Below are 7,433 nucleotides of genomic sequence, written 5' to 3'. Positions count from 1 at the left end.
AAAATGGTTATTTTTGTTTTACTTTTTATTTATATATATCTAGAAGGAAAATACCGTGTAGAGGGATGTGGTTTTTCCTTTCTTTAACGGCCAATGAATGTAATTTGAATTTCAATAAGGCGGATTTCCATTAACTTCTGTGATTTCTTTTTCAAAAATACAATTTCAAAAATTTACAGACCAGAAATTAAGTACTGGGTGTTTTATTTTATTTTTTATTTTTTAATGTTGGTGGTTTTACATATTTTTATACTTTTGATATTTAGGAGGGGGATTTCTTAAATCAATGTTAATATTTTCAATCATTGTTTTAAAATATGCATGACTTATAAACGACGACACGGGAATGTACTTTACAACGTGCGGAAAATGTGAAGAATATTATGGGCTCAAAATACTGATTGACAATATCAATTTTAAGATGTTATTGCATTTTAACCGATCACATACATGTATAATTGATCTCAATCATATATTTCCTTAAACTAACGGAATATGAAACTGGTGTAATAAGCTCAAATCTAAGGTACAAATTCGACACACGTGTGGTGGAATACAACGCACTTGATTACACCGTGTAAATATTTACTGGTTTGTCTGTCTTTATTTGTGTCAGGTTGTCATCTAGTGACCTTTCATTCCGATGACAAATCAATTCTACAAACCGTTAGTTGGTTTTTCTATACAAATTTTATATTTACAAAAAAATAAGGGCCAGCTGTCATCAATCAAGAATTCATTTCAAAATACATAAAAGTTTAAGTTCAGTGGGATTTTTTTATTTGTTTTTTTTTTTTTTTTTTTTTTTGTGTGAATTCGTAAAATTAAAGCCAAAGCGAATATAATCTAACCATGACATAGACATAGAATTAATATAAAATCGTAAATTTAAACAGCGTGAAAACAAATTAACAAAATAAAGCGCGAAAATAACCAGAAATGAACACAAAGCCTAAAACGGGAAGATATGAATGAATTCACTGTATTTTTATGATCCTCCTTAGTCTTTCACCTAATCAATGAAAATAACCAAACTTCAATTTGTCTTGAAACAAGATCGAACAATACTTTAAATCAATATTTCCTTCTAGGTGATGAGGCGTGTACATTCAATTACAACCTCGTTTTTACGAGTCACATAGTAAAGTCAAAGGTTGACCACTTTAAATGAACTTTAAACAAATGTTTTTGACGAACATTGTTTTTGTTGGACGAACATATTTTTTTAATGTTTACTGTATTGTTGGAACTTTAAACGATGCCTCTTAAATTTGATCATTATCATCGATAAAATACAAACAATGCATGTACCATATAAATGTTCTTCCTTTCTCCCTGTCATATCATTTTCTGTAAAATAATCGCATTTAGTGTCAAAAATTAACGGATTGCTGTCTTCTTTTTCGAGGTTCCTGGGACGTAATGCCACGAAAAAGAACCCCTTGTATTATGTAATTCATAATCATCAATTTACATTGATGCTATGAAATGTACTCTAACTGAGTCAAATTCAAAGTCATGTAAGTCTTACATTAAATATTTTAATGTTCATCGTGCGAAAGAAAGTCAATAGATTCTGTACGAATTAGATAACTCAAACTTCGGACTTACCGGAATATTTTTACATACACGGAAATTTTATTATTATTATTTTTTTACTGATTCTAAACACTTTGGCAATCTAGTTATCATTCATATTTCCATCAATAGCTTGTACAGTAATGATTACGTAAATTCCAACTTTACGTATATCTTAGAAGAACAGCAAAACAAGTGAAAACATGAATTTGGTAATGTCAGCCACACTAGACGCTGGCATCAACATGTACTTTTGATGTGAATACAAATTGGTTGTACAGCTGTATATTTCATACGGAACATGGTAACTTTAACAAAAAAGTGAAGATCAATCCCATACATCCTATAAAGAATACTAAATTAAGAGTGGAGGAAACATGAATCCAAGAACACACCAAAGGTGACCTGGAATCAAGTGCCCAGCAGTAAGCATTCCCTGTTGACTGGTCACACCCATCGTTAGTCCTATATATTTATCAGGTCACCAAGGCAATCCGTAGTCAAAATCAGTATGTAAAGAACAGTCTAACAACCGATGTGAAACACGTAAGATAACATTTGACCCAAAGGCAGTTTATGGAAATTAGACAACCATCGAATTGCAAAATTATGATTTTAAACAAGTTTGTTCAAACCTCTGTTTGTCAGTATCCTGTATCAGTTTAAAAATTCATCATGCACAGAACATGATCTCGCGTATTGATTCAGTTGAGAAACACAAACATTACATGCAGATGGTAATGGAATATTGCTACATGAATATGGGAAGTTGACGATGGAGAAACTGAGATAATTCCATTTGCTATAAAGTTAATAATAATAATGATAACTTGTTTTAATTAGACAGGATACCACGTTTAGTATCAAATGACTTGTTTACATTGTGGTCATGTAAAACATATTCACGGACAAATAAGTAAGAGAATAGAACATAGACAGTATAAAATAAAAATAAAAACATATCAAGATACATGTATAGGACTCACGGTGGGTGTGACCGGTCTACAGGGGATGCTTACTCCTAGGCACCTGATCCCATCCCTGGTATATCAGGGGTCCGTGTTTGCCCATCTCTCTATTTTGTATTGCTTACAGGAGTTATGGGATGCTGACTTTAAATGGAATTGTTGAAACCCCTGCACCATCATCTTGTTTGTCAGTAGCCTGTCTCGGTTTAAAAACTTATCATACGCAGAACAAGCTCTTACGTATCGAATTAGATGAGGTATATAAAAAGCATATGTAGGTGATAATGGAATATTGCTACATAAATATGAGAACTTGACGATGGAGAAGCTGAAATCATCCCATTCGGCATACAGTTGAGTTGTCAATTTCCCGTTAATGTCTACTTTCAATAAAATATCTCAGTATGAAGCAGAAGTGGACGTCTTTGTGGATTCTTTAATTTCGAGTTCACATGGGATATATCGAATCGACATACTTTAGGTCCTCGTTTTCAACTATATCGACATCAAAGAATTTCTATTATTTTGAAACGAAGCCAACGACCAATTACAAAGAGGCAAATGTGTATGCGTGATAATACTAATAAAACAATCAAATGAAAGGTGAAGATAACGAACAGTGATCAATCTCATAACTTCTATAAGCAATACAAAATAGATAGTTGCACAAACACGGACCCCTGGACACACCAGAGGTGGGATCAGGTGCCTAGTAGGAGTAAGCATCTTCTGTCGACCGGTCACACCCACCGTGAGCCCTAAATCACAATTTAACGGTATAATATCCAGATTGCAAGTCCCATTTCAGTTACTTCAACTGGTAATCATCCGAATCTAAATAATAAGTGATAAACTTCAGTTTTATATGTAATTCTCTTAATTCCTAATTAATCTATGCACAACCTTTTAATAAAGTCAAGAGAGAACAAATATCAGCATGGCATCACTGAGATATATACGCTGCTATATGGCGAATGTGGATGCTTTATCGGGTCAGATCCCATACACTGCAACAAGGGACATTTTTTTGAAAATTTAATCCAACAGATTAAAGCCTTTGGTTATTACAATGGTAGGCGTTGTATAAATTACATTTCTGTTGGTGTCAGATCGGATCTGACGTGACAAAGTGTGGGGTGGGGATATTTGGCTGGCTGAAAGAGAAAACCCCAAGTAGCAAAGTATGGTATCAAACTAAAACTGCCCAAGAAGTGATTTATTGTATATTCAAAAATTTAAATACGTCGCAAATAAACACTTTATGGGAATCCCTATGTTTGTGGTATTAAATAAGAGATTGATTACCGCAATCATTTTAAATCCAACATTTATTGTTTATATTTACCACTGAATCTGCATTGACGCCGTAATAAAAATGATAAGTGGGTGAAATCAACTGTGGATTCCGTTTATACCATGCTAACTAATCTCTAGCATCGATATACTTAAATTTACTGTAGATTCCATATTCACGATACCAAATCCCATATGTTTCTTAAGAACCTCTATCGTTCTCCCTGTTCGAATTTTTTTTAAATCATAACCATTTAAGAATGATATTGAATTATCTGGAAAGACCCATGGATATTGCGCATTGTATTGTAAAAGGTTTAAACATCCATACTTAATATGATTGATAAACTATATTTGCGGGTGGATTTGGTTGACTTTGTGCTTGCAAACAGAAGGCGAAGACACGTCAAGCTGAAAACGAACCTTTAATTTACATATTATCCTTGTCTTGTCTGACCTGTAGTTTTGGAGAAGAGGGACTCTTCAACGGCGCATTGTAGAGATCAGCCACGAATAGCCACACTACAGTCCTGACGGATAGCCATCAATTAAATTTGTTATAGATTAAAGTCTTCGTTGGAATTACTTAAGCCCAGTTCATGCAGCCAATAGTCTGTGCAGTATGTGGTATGTGCAGTAATTCGAGGCCACTCGGTCACTGGTGTCTTCGGGACGAAAAAGCCCACATTGTGTTGAATGAAAAATATGGAGAAATGAAAAGGTGAAGATAATGGACAGTGATTAATCTCATAACTCCTATTAGGAATACAGAAGATAGAGATTTTAGTATTCCTCGTGTACTTTTTATCCATTCTGACAGAGAATTGAGTTCTTCCTTTTCGTCTATAAGCAATACAAAATAGATAGTTGGGCAAACACGGAACCCTGTATATACCAGAGCTGGGATCAGTGCCTAGGAGGAGTAAGCATCCCTTGTCGATCGGTCACACCCACCGTGAGCCCTAGATGGAGAAAATAAAACCTTTCTGGTGCTTTTTGTCCTCCGTCTTGACATCAGAAGTTTGGAGTTGCTTATGAATGACATAGAGGCATGACCTTAAAATGAACGTCATTGAGTCTTAACCTTGAATTAAAGACATTCGGTCAGAATGAAATAAATATCGAAGATAAATAAATCATATAAATATCTGTCAATGTAAAAACCTTAGAAGTAATATTACAATTATCACTCTTGGATCATGTTTGATAATGCAGCTTCTTTTATTGTGTAATATCCCGGAAATCGTAGAGGTCCTTCTAATGTATTATTATATTTTCCATACCTTATCATAGCAGGCCAGTCTTGCATTTAAAGATACAAGCACAAATATAATAAAACACCGAAAAGTGACCGAAAAAACCCATTTTTAAGTAGCCGTGCACGCATTGTGTGCTTTCATCGATGGTACTGTGACATCAAACTAAGAAAAGTAGGCTGCAATAACCCACAACACAAGAAAGGATTGCACCCTTATACGTCATTAGCTGTTTGGTTTATCACAAAAATAAATTCTTTCATTAAGATTTTTCTATATAGGTAAGAATCTCGTGAAAAAATAATACCACATTGAAAGGAAATATGTGTGGTTTTCGTGACTCCCTTCAGTTCAGAGTTATGTTGCCCTCGTGAAACAACAGCATATATTTGAACATTTTGTAGTGTTATAACCAAATCGTGCTGTGATTGTGTTTATTTTTAAACAAGGCAGTACAGAGGAAACGGAATAATTACACACAGACCGTTCTATTAACATTTTAAAGTTTGAAGAGTTTTATATATAGGTATAAGAGTGTTAAACTAAAATTATTTCATTTTGGTTAAAGATAAGGTGTAGATTTTTGGTTAAAGAGTGAGAGGAAACCGTACTAAAATCTGTACATGTTGTAGTGTGTTTTCCTATCTTTATTATTTTTAGAACAAGGTATTAGCAGTTGCTGTGATTATTTTATACAGAACGTTTCTGATTCTTACAGTCTGTACATATGATTTCTTTGTTTGTATTTCGTTTAACGTCCCATTCGAGAAATTTTCATTCTTGTAGAGACGGCACCAGCTGTAGGTGAAGTTCTACAAATCTAGAAGTACGCATGACACTCGCGACCGAAGCAGCGAGGATCCTTTATTGTGCCATCGCCAACCATGACACGATACCTCCATCTTTAAGGTCAAGAGACACGTGACTTACATGGCGAGGGTAGGCCCACTACATGTATTTATGTTGAACGTCTTGGGTTTGATTTTCAAACATTGACCTCCCGGTTGCCAATCGAGCACCCTAACTACTAGGCTACCACGATCGGTAACTATGTATGCTTTCAACAAACACTTACATTTATGTAGCAATGTTCAATTATTACCAGCATATGGTTGCCGTCTAAAAAAAATTAGACGGCGAGTAGCCAAATTCAGACGGCAACATGGCGTCCGATACGTCTTTTTAACTGTACTTCTTTCATATCGGTCCTCATATAAACACATTAGTTTTGTTACTGACTGTGTACGTTAATTTGTCGACTTGTAAAGATAACTAACGAAAAATCTCAAAAGCTTTCTTCTTGAATTTTATTGCAAAATATAGTTATCTGCCTTCTAAGAGCACTTGTTCCATACCTGAGACAGAACAACAAACAGTTCAAGCTACTATTGGCCGACCATGTATATAATATACCCCCATCCTTACACTGTTTTAAAGTTTCATGATTACACACATAGGACCGACACAGTCTTAATAGACGAATGTTTATTAATTAGAATATCGCATTTTAATATCAGGTGGTGCTGTTTCTAATCAATTTCCTCATCAGTTGTATTTTAAGTTCGCTTCCTTCGCGTTGACAGGGATGAGTCTTCTCGGTGCCAACAGAATATGACAATCAAAGAAAAGATTCAGAAATAAAACCATTAAAATTCCTTGTTCGTAAACATGGAGCGCCAGTGTGTAGGCGAATCTCAAATTATAATGGACGCCATTCATCAACATATCTCCAGTACGTACATTAACGTAGAGGTCATCACGTGGTCATCATTTCTATAATTTGCAATATGCATGAATGATGAATTATGATGAAAAAAATCCAATCAAACAAACTGAGCAAGCCAATAGTACAAAAGGAATTGAACCCCAATTTTATAGGGCCACTATAACATGATATTTTCCATTCGATATGCATATGTACCTGAAATATAAAAAGGTAGGTTTTAAAAAATATATTCTTTACTCTTCATATGCGCACAAACCCTGCTTCTAATTAAGATTTTAGAAGAGATATTAGGAAATTTAATAATTTGCATTTGTATACTTGTATCTGGGGGAATCGCCTTAAAAGCAGAATATTCTGCGTTTATTGGTTACATGTTGCACAAATTGAAGAACAGTCTTCAAACATCTCTGTACAGAAGGTTTTGTCAGGTGACTTGTACTTTTCCTCATGGTATTCAACAATTTTACATATTGCACCCATTAACAGATCTAGAGTCAAATTCAGATTTTACTGCATATTTAGTTCAGTGCAGATATGATAGAGTAATAGTTTTTGCCATAAAAGTGTGATTACTTTTGAAAATCTGTCAATTCATCATTTAATCTGATATGA

The sequence above is a fragment of the Ostrea edulis genome, chromosome 6 (genome assembly GCF_947568905.1).
Source record: "Ostrea edulis chromosome 6, xbOstEdul1.1, whole genome shotgun sequence".
Lineage (NCBI taxonomy): Eukaryota > Metazoa > Mollusca > Bivalvia > Ostreida > Ostreidae > Ostrea > Ostrea edulis.
This window is presented reverse-complemented; position numbering follows the sequence as displayed.